The 10,203-nt window shown below is 50.8% G+C and overlaps 1 long non-coding RNA gene across 1 annotated transcript; it reads left to right on the forward strand.

Moving 5' to 3' along the window:
- The first annotated feature begins 2,377 nt into the window (after positions 1-2,377).
- LOC137848110 (uncharacterized) lies at positions 2,378-3,704 on the forward strand. Its single transcript, XR_011091178.1, has 3 exons — positions 2,378-2,485; positions 2,620-2,731; positions 3,544-3,704. It is a non-coding gene; the product is annotated as an uncharacterized lncRNA (long non-coding RNA).
- The last annotated feature ends 6,499 nt before the right edge of the window (positions 3,705-10,203 follow it).

The following is a 10,203-nucleotide window of genomic DNA, read 5'->3' on the forward strand; positions in this document are numbered from 1 at the left end:
ATTCCTCACTCTGAAAAAAGGCCAATATGCTGATGGATGAATGGACAGCTAGACAGACAGAAAGAACTGACTGGAAGGGAGAGACTTACAGGGTGTTTGCAACTGATTTGGACCTGCAGTACCTGCAGACTGGCAACAACTGGGTGCAGCAGGGGATGGTAAGTTTGTTCCCTAGGTCACTCCAAGAGAAAGAACTGTAATGATCAGCTCTTAATATGTAATGGTTTCCCTGTTTTCATATAATTCAGCTCCTAGTTACTTGCAGGCACCACGTAGGAATTTGTGGGCATTCATTTCCAACCATTTGATTTCATCTACCTGTTACATAGTCTAGCACTGTAACAAGATTCCCTTCATGATCCCTGCAATAGTGAGATTTGACATTTTGTATTTTAAGGGATGTGCTATTATGATTTTAATTTCAAACAGATATTTGGACTTCTAACAACATGTTAAACCAAGTAACACCAAAGACTACATACATAGTTATGCACGTCTTATCAAAACTGTCCAACAGATAATAATCTTGGAACTAATTGTCACTATCTGAAAATGAGTCTAAATTAAGTAATCCCAAGAAAGTGTGTCATGGTTTTCAGTTGAGATAGAGTTAATTTTCTTCACAGAAGCTCATATGATTCTGTTTTGCATGAAACACTGCTGATAGCATACCCATGTTTTCGTTGTTGCAAGCAGTCTTACACAGAATCAAGGGTTTTCCAGCTTCTTTTGCTGTTCCACCAGCGAGGCAGCTGGGGATGCACAAAGAGCTGGGAGGGGACACAGGGGACATTTTTTTTCCTGGGGGCTCTGAATGCATACCATAGCTGCCTGTGCTCCATCATCAGCCTCCGCAACATTGAATTATATTGGTTCCACATTTTAGCCTCAAGATTTTTGAACTTACGAGCCATAAGTATGCAGAGTCGTCTTTCTTCTATCTTAGTGCGTACAGAGTGTTGCCCTTCCCTGCAGGCAAGAGAAACTCAAACACATGCAGCATTAGTCTCCTGGGGCTGGGCACAGTCAGGAGCACAGGGGTGGTGGGCAGCAACAGCTGCTGCTCCTGCCCTGCTCTGGAATCTCCAAGGGGAAACGGGGCTGGGAAATGCCTATGGTGTACCAATGTTGAAGGGTCCTGAGCAAAAGCCCCGCGCTCAGATGGCTTAGGCTGTGGATGAGCTGGAGGTGTTGGCTTCTTCAGCTCCTCCTCAGATGTCTCATGAAGTGGTGGCAGTAATATAGAAAGACACAGTAGGCTTAGTTTATAGGACTACACTTGGAGGCAGTTTCTAAGAGCTGGGCTCACCGCTCACACCTTAGCTCCATCAACACAATGTGCTTCTGCTGGAGGAAGACCACATCTCCATCAGGACAACAGCTGTCCCTTTGATGTTTCCAGTGCCTTTTGGCATGAGTACATGCACTGCAGCCAAGGGAGAAACATCTCACTGGCACAAAACTATCTCACTTCCCTGCCTTCTGTGGAGAAGGCCCCTGTGCGTGGCATTGCACCCAGCTCCTTCCCGTGCCACGAGGAAGGGGGAGACTCTGAGCCCAGGGAACCACAGAAATTGTCTACAGGGCTCTAGGCCTCCAAAGCAGTTCCCAGGCTTCAGCAGGCCTGGCACACACTCTGTCTGTGCTTTACTGGGGATCTGTGGCTCTTCCTGCCACCCATCTGGTGCCATCTGGTTCACATGGCCTTGGCCTTTGACATTTTGATTGATCCTCTCCTTCAGCATCTCATTGTACTCCATTCCCACAAGGACAGAAGGACATTGGTCACCCTCCAGTGGGTGGTGGAAGTTCTGCAAGTCCAGAAGGAAGTCTCCTAAAGAACTGCTGCAAGGAGCTGTGGCCGTAGCCATCAACTCCCATACCAAAAGCTGGAGCAGGCGCCGGCACCAGTACCAGGGACACTCGAGAAGAAGCTCCCACCTCTGCTCATGGCGCTGCCCCCTTTGCAGAGTGAGAGCTGTCAGCAAGGGGTGTGAAGAGCGCCTTCCAAAGGGTGACCTGCCAAAAAAAGAGGGCGGGTGCCTGTTGCCAGCTTATACTTCAGGACCCACAACGCAAAGCAGTTTGCATCAAGCCCAGAAGGGATCCGCAGCCTTGGGGCATGGGTGGCCGAAGAGGTAATGTCCCAGTGGGCTCCTGGCAAGGGGTTGCGTGTTCTCCTTTTGTCCTTGCAGGGCAGGAGAGCCAATGTTGATGTGTGGGGGATGCGAGAGAAGGCAGCTGTGTGGGATAAAATGCCCCAGGAGTGGTGGCTCCCAGCGGTGGCAATGAGTGTGGGTGGACATGGCTGAGCAGCTCTGCTGCTGCTGCCGCTCCCCTGCACAGACACAGAGGTGACATCGTGCTGTTCTCTTGCAGTGAGTGTGCTGGACCCAGTGGTGATGGCTCGGAGGAGGGTTTCTCAAGCCAAGAGGGCAGAGAAGAAAAGAAAGGAGGAGGCAGACAAGCAGCGTGAACAAGCCAGGTGAGCCTGCTGGAGAAGTGTTGTGGCGGAGTTAGGGGACTCGCTGTGCTCTTGCTGCTGGAGCTAAGATGTGAGCCGCGAGCCCGCCCTTTAGAAACTGCCTCCCATAAGCTAAACCTGCTGTGTCTTACTAGATTCCTGCCACCAATTCATGAGAGGTCTGAGGAGAAGCTGAAGAAACCAACACCTTCAGCTTATCAACGGTCATCCATAATCCCGGCTTGTTATAAGGACACTCCACCAATGGTACGCCATAGGCATTTGTCAGTCCCGTTTCACTTTGGGGGTTCCAGAGCAAGGCAGAAGCAGCAGCTGTTGCTGCCCACTGTCCCCATGCTCCTGCCTGTGCCCAGCCCCAGGAGACTAACGCTGCGTGCGGATGTGTTTCCCTTGCCTGCAGGGAGTGCGCTCTGTGCGCGCTCAGATAGAAGACGGGCATGAATACTGATGGTCCACAGGCTCAGAAAGATTGAAGCTGAAATGTGGGACCAATGCTGTGTATGCATATGGAGTAGGAGCAAGGAGCATGGCATGTTTTCAGAGAGCCTAGGAAAAAATGCCCCCAGCAGGCTTTTGCCCTGCTCCTTGGGAGGGAGGGGAGCAGTGCAGGTCTCCGGCACGGCAGCGTTGCAGTCCCCACCTGGCCAGGCAGCTGCCTGCTGTCTGCGCGCTCCCCTGCACGTTGCCATGCGGGAGGAGCTGTTGCAAGAAGCAAAGGGCAGAGCCAGCAGAGAGCTGGGCATGGGCACGGGTCTGCCGAGGGTCTGTACCTCCCTGCGAGGGATGTGTGCCCGCTGTACCTGCACCCTGAAGACTACAGTGAGCCTGTGCGAGGCACCTGCCTTCACAGAAGCACACATGCAAGCAGAAAAGGCAGGCCCTGCCCTGGGCTCAGGGAGCAAGGGCTGCAGCCTTGATAGCACCGTCTGTTGGAAGGAGACCCCTTTGGAGAGGGTGGCCTGCTGCTGCTCAGAGCCACTTCCTGCAGGAGCGCACTGGGAGTAGCAGCCTCAGCTGCTTGCAGCAGTTCTCTAGGAGACTCTCTTCTCGTTTTGCAGAAATATTTCTGCCAAATACTCAAGTGCACACGAGTTCCTACCCACATCGTGAGAAAGGAGTATGATCAGATGCTGAAGCAGAGAATAAAGGACAAGTTGAAAGGCCAAATGCCTACGAGCCTGAAGGCACCAAAGGGGTGGCAGCAAGTGCCACAGCAACCGAGGACAGCACAGAAAAAGTAAGTGTGCACCGGTCCAGCTGAGACCTGGAAACAGCCCTGGAGGCCCTGAGCCCCTGCACCGTGTTCTGAGGTTTCCTGGGCTTGAAGTCCTCCCCTTCCTCTTGACACAGGAAGGAGATGGGTGCGATGCCACCCCCAGGGGCCTCTGGGCATCCCCAGGCCTTTCCACGACACAGGTCCTGAGGGGAAGGCTGTGGGTGCAAAGGGCCAAGGGGGCCGTGTCTGATGGTGTGCGTCTGCGTGGGACATAGCAACACATCCCACAGCTAGGGGCCTGAGTGAGGCCTTGGGACATTTCTGTCCCTTCTTCCCCACACAAGTGGAGGAAGTCAGATGCTTTTGTGCCAGTGAGATGTTTCCCTGGGCTGCACTGAACGTGCTCATGCCAAAAGGCACTGGAAACACCAAAGGGACAGCTGTTGTCCTGGTGTGGTCGTGGTCTTCCTCCTGCAGAAGCACCTTGTGGTGCTGAAGCTAAGTTGTGAGCTGCGAGCCCAGCTCTGAGTAAGTGCCTCCAAGTGTAGTCCCATATGCTAAGCCTGCTGTGTCTTTTCAGATTCCTGCCACCAATTCATGGGAGGTCTGAGGAGGAGCTGAAGAAGCCAAAACCTCCGGCTTACCCACAGACTAAACCCCGTGAGCACCTGTCTTTTGCTGCTCAGAAAACAGCAACATCGGTACGCCATAGGCATTTCCCAGCCCCGTTTCCCCTTGGAGATTCCAGAGCAGGGCAGAAGCAGCAGCTCTGGCTGCCCACCTGTCGCTGTGCTCCTGCCTGTGCCCAAGCTCCGGCGACTAATGCTGCATGCGATTGTGTTTTCCTTACCTGCAGGGAGTGCACTATATGCGTGTTCTGACAGAGGAAAAACGGGAACAAGCGCTGATGGCCCACAGGCTCAAAACACGACAAGCTGAAGCGTGGAATGAATATGATTCTAAGACGCAGAAGCTGCTCTTTGAACGAAGAAAGGTATGACATGGATTCCGAGCCCCGAGGAAAAAAAAAACGCAAGCAGGCACTTGGCTCTCTCCTTGGGAGGGAGGGGAGCAGTGCAGGTCTCCGGCACGGCAGCATTGCAGTCCCCACCTGGCCAGGCAGCTGCCTGCTGTCTGCCCGCTCCCCTGCACGTTACCATGCGGGAGGAGCTGTTGCAGTGAGCAAAGGGCAAAGCCAGCAGCGAGCTGGGCATGGGCACGGGTCTGCCGAGGGACTGTACCTCCCTGCGAGGGATGAGTGCCCGCTGTACCTGCACTCTGAAGACTAAAGTGAGCCTGTGCGAGGCACCTGCCTTCACAGAAGCACACATGCAAGCAGAAAAGGCAGGCCCTGCCCTGGGCTCAGGGAGCAAGGGCTGCAGCCTTGAAAGTGCTGGCTGTTGGAAAAAGACCCCATTGGAGAGGGTAGCCCGCAGCTGCTCAGAGGGAGTTCCTGCAGCAGTGCACTGGGAGGGGCAGCCTCAGCTCCTTGCAGCAGTTCTTTAGGAGACTCTCTTCTGGTTTTGCAGAACCCCATCAACTCCTTGCAGATGTGTGACCGACGTCCTTCCTTCCACATGAGAAAAGAATACGATGAGAAGCTGAAGGAGAGGATGATGCCTGTCAGTGGCCGAATAAAGAGTGCTGGTGCGGGCTGCCAGCTGGACTGACCACACTGCTCCCTGCATGGCCTTTTTTTTTGCACAAAGGAGGAGAGGAGAAGCCCTGCAACTCCCGGTACTGCTCCCATGGTTGCGAGCCACCTCTCCCGGTGGAGGGCAGCTCGTGCAGGGGGGCCTCGGGCCCTGCGGCAGAGGGCTTCTCGCAGTGTTGACGAGGACCATCTGCCACCAGGGACTTGCTGCTTTGCAACAATGGCCGGGAATGACAAGCAGGCTTCTGTCTCTGGGACACCTTCCTTGCCATCCGTTCTACCATTTGTGGGCCCACAGACCCATTCTCCTGCTTTGGGGATTCCTTTGGGGTTTTCTCCACATGCCCTCTCAGCACTTTAGACCTTCACTAGAAGTACTCTGCTTTTCCAGGTTCAATGTGCAAAAAAAGAAAAGGTGGTTTTTTAGCCGAGGCACTATTTGCTCCGCTGGACTTTGAGCAGATTGCCTCAGACATCCACTTCAATATTGATCGAATTGGGCCTTTTCTTGAGATACGCTGTCCCCACTTAATCCCCCCCAAAATCAACAAGTTTATAGTCCACTGAATATATATATTCCTCTTGCATAGTTGTGGCTATTAGGTCATCTACATACTGTGCCTTTGCCTGGGAGTGAGCTCCAAGCCTCAAGCTCCTTTGCTAGCTGATTACCAAACATCGTCAGGCTATTTTAAGCCCTTGAGGTAACCCTGTCCAAGACAACTGAATCTTTCTGCCATTTTATGGATTTTCTCACACAAAGGCAAATACTTTTTGACAAAAGAAGGCATCTTTCAAGTCCAACATGGTAAATCACACATGGTCAGTTTTGAATTTGGGGTAGATGTGCTCCAGGATTTCACTAGGCACCAGAGTACTTTTGGTACCTGTATTAACTTAAAAATTGGATTAGCTGAGTCACAGAATCACAGAACTGGAGGGGTTGGAAGGGACCTCGAAAGATCATCGGGTCCAACCCTTCCACCAAAGCAGGCTGCCCAGGTAGGCATCCAGACGGGCCTCGAATATCTCCAGAGAAGGAGACTCCACAACCTCCCTGGGCAGCCTGTCCCAGTGCTCCGTCACCCTCCCTGTGAAGAGGTTCTTTGGCATGTTGGTGCGGAACTTCCTGTGCTCTATCTTGTGGCCATTACTCCTTGTCCTGTCTCCACAAACCACTGAAAAGAGGTTGGCCAAATCGCTCTGTCTCCCACACCTCAGCTATTTCTACGCATTGATGAGATCCCCTCTCAGTCTTCTTTTCTCCAGGCTGAACAGACCTAGGTCTCTCTGCCTTTCCTCATAGGGAAGATAAGATAAGCTGCGTCTCTTTTACTTGGAGCTCCTTGGGCAAAACTTTATGCATGCTCCTGATTGTTTTAACAAATCTCTTCCCAACAATGGTTTAGCTGATCCTGGCAAATACAAAAATTGAAAGGCCGTTAAATTGTACAACCTTATCTCCTCAGCAGATTCTCCAAATTCCTCAAAGACAATGAACAAACCCCCACTAATTTATCACACCTTGAAAGTGCTGGCTGTTGGAAAGAGACCCCATTGGAGAGGGTAGCCCGCAGCTGCTCACAGCCAGTTCCTGCAGCAGTGCACTGGGAGAGGCAGCCTCGGAGGCAGTTCTCTAGGAGACTCTCTTCTGGTTTTGCAGAGAAACTTCCAGCAGCCGAGGGAGCATGACCAACGTCCTTCCTTCCACGTGAGAATGGAGTACAACGAGAAGCTAATGGAGAGGATGAATCAGAATGAGAAAGGCCAGAGCGGTGCGAGCCCGAAGGCACCAGAGGGCAGGCAGGAAGAGCCACAGCCCCTGAGGAGAGCACAGACAGAGTAAGTGTGCAGAGGCCGTAGCCATCAGCACCAATACCAAAAACTGGAGCAGGCGCCGGCACCAGTACCAGGGACACTCGAGAAGAAGCTCCCACCTCTCCTCATGGCGCTGCCCCCTTTGCAGTGTGAGAGCTGTCAGCAAGGGGTGTGAAGAGCGCCTTCCAAAGGGTGACCTGCCAGATAAAGAGGGCGGGTGCCTGCTGCCAGCTTATACTTCAGGACCCACAACACAAACCGATTTGCATCAAGCCCAGAAGAGATCCGCAGCCTTGGGGCATGGGTGTAAGGCTTCTGTAAGGCTAGGGTAAAGATGAGGTACCCTAGCAGGTCCACGAGTTGAAATAAAACTAGGAAACGAAGAGAGAGGCTTGAATTTTTTTGTTGGTTCTGGGAGCTTCTTCCTCTGTGTTAATTAGTCTGTAAATGTAATAGGAGCAACTGGCCAACAGGAAAAGGTGGGGTTTTTTTGCAATACCAGAAATTTAAATTGGGAAAATTGGGGAAGAAAAGGGACTCATAGGCACTCAAGGAAAAGGGCTAATTCACCAAACTGTAGTTACTCAAATATTGCACGCATTGAGAGGACCTAGGGAAATTGCCGTAGTACATGTCAGAGGACATCAAAAGGGGAACTGGTTTCCACATAAGAGGGAATAACCTAGCAGGTAAAGAAGCTAGGGAAGCAGCTCTTAGGAAGCATGGCGTAGTTCTAACCCTACAGGAATAGGATAATGAAAAAGGGACACGAGAAAAAGCATACAGAAGCAGAAATAAAAACTATAAAGACAAGAGGGGCAGAACTGAAAGAAGGAAAATGGATTCTGCCTGATGGAAGAGAAATACTGCCAAAGGAACAAGCTAGGCGTGCACTTCTACAGTTATTACTACAAACGCATTAGGGAACAACAGCATTGAGTGATCAATTTCTAAAATTTTATGGGTGTGTAGGAATACATGAGATAGCCAAACAAACTGTCCAGGAGCAAAAAGCAAGCAGTAGCAGGGAAAATTCTGATTAGCAAAAGAAAACAGTGTTAGCCATGAGGTGCTTTCACAGTGATGGCTAGCTCAGCTTTACCACACCGGTCTCTCACCCTACCCCTACTCAAAGGAAAGTGAGGAGAAAATGTGACAAAAAAGGGTTTAGATCAGGACAGTTTACAAAGGAATAAAGAAAGGAAAAAAAATCAGAAAACAATAACACAAATAAAAGAAGCAGGTGATGCACAATGCAGCTGGTCACCACAAGCCAACTGATGCCCACCTGGTCCCTGAGCAACAGTGACCTCTCCTGCCAACCCTCCCAGCGTTATTGTCCCACATGACACCACATGCTATGGGACATCCCTTTGGCCAGTTGGGGTCAGCTGTCCTGGCCGTGTCCCCTCCCACCTCCCTGTGCACCCCCAGCCTTCTCAGGTTCACCAGGAGGAAATCATGCTTGATAAACTGCTTAAAATTATCCGATGAAAGGACTGGCTTGGAAGACAAGAAGAGGGTATTGCATATAGACAGGGGGACTGATGGCTGAAGTGCAGCCCTGCAGAAAGAGAGTTGAGTACTGAGCTGCACAAATGCTCTGCTGCTACCACACTGCTAGTAGTATTCAACAAGTGTGTAATTCAGAGCTTAACCCAGCCTCACAGAAGGAAGCGAAGTCCCAAATGTGTCCTCCTGAAAACTAACAGCCTAAACACAAGTGCAACGTCAGGGGAAATTCAGAGAAGATGGGACCGGTGTTGTGAAGGACAGGGCAAACTAGAACAAACACAGCATACGGTAGGATCAAAGAAGGAAAAGGTTGTTCATCCCTTGAGACATAAAAATAAGATTTCAATGGGAAGAGAAAGTAAAACAGCACAGCACAAAATAAAAAACAGCGGTATTTATTATATACCCTGCATCTTCCCTTGGAACAGTCACAGCAAGGTCCCGACTCCCCTCCCATCTCATTTTCCCTCTAACCCTTGCTGATAAGATCAGCAGATTAAGGAGATGAACAACTCTTGTCATCTTTGCTTGCTGTCTCCCAAGTAAGAAACCTGCACGCAGGCAGAGAGAGGTCAGTGTCTCTCTCAGAAAAATAAATAAATAAATAAACAAATAGAATAAAAATAATTAAAAGAAAAAAAAAAGAAACAACAACAACAGAGCAAACAAACAAACGAACAATAAAGCAGCCACACTCAGTGGTATTCTACTGCAACAACATCATCTTTGTTTCTCACACTCCCCAGTCAGAAACCTGCACACAGGCAGAGACAGTCAAGTGTTTCTCTCAGAAATTAATAAATAAATTAATAAACAAAATAAAACATCCACACTCGGGCGTAAGGGACACCTGTGACAGAGAACTGGCACAGGGTGCCCAGAGAGGCTGTGGAGTCTCCCCCAACAGAGATCCTCAACAGCAGCCTGTGCATGCTCCTCGGCAACCTGCTGTAGGTGGCCCTGCTTGAGAGGATCCATGATTCCTCTCTGATCTATGGTTCCGTGATTCTCTTGATTTTGAAAGCAAAGAATTCACCTGAACATCAAAAGCAGCCTGAAGAAAACAGCCATGCTCTGGAAGAACACTTTGAAGGAGCATATGCAACTAAGCTGGGCCTGACTGGCAAGGAGCCTTACTGCAGCCTCCAGCTTGTTAGGACACGGTTTGCGCAGAGCCTGGCAAAACCAGGCTGGGGTCTTGTTTTGAGCAGTGAGCTGAACAAATTCTCTACAGGTACTGCAGTGATACCTATATTCAGCCTGAGCTCAAACCAGCCTCACTCACACAAGGGAGTGAAGTCCAAAATGTGTCCTCCTCACACCTGTAATTGCAATGGACGTGGGGGTGCTGGAAAGGTGGAGGCAGTATATCAAAGAAAACGGAGTAACAGGAGCATATGGTAACAAGCTGAGGTGAGAGATGGAGGCAGAGGTGTCTGCACCGCCCCGTCAGGGGCCTCACTCTGCACCCCCTGCCCATGCTGAGGCAAGATGTGGGTGGCCTGTGAGGTGCCG

The sequence above is a fragment of the Anas acuta genome, chromosome Z (genome assembly GCF_963932015.1).
Source record: "Anas acuta chromosome Z, bAnaAcu1.1, whole genome shotgun sequence".
Taxonomy (NCBI): Eukaryota; Metazoa; Chordata; class Aves; order Anseriformes; family Anatidae; genus Anas; species Anas acuta.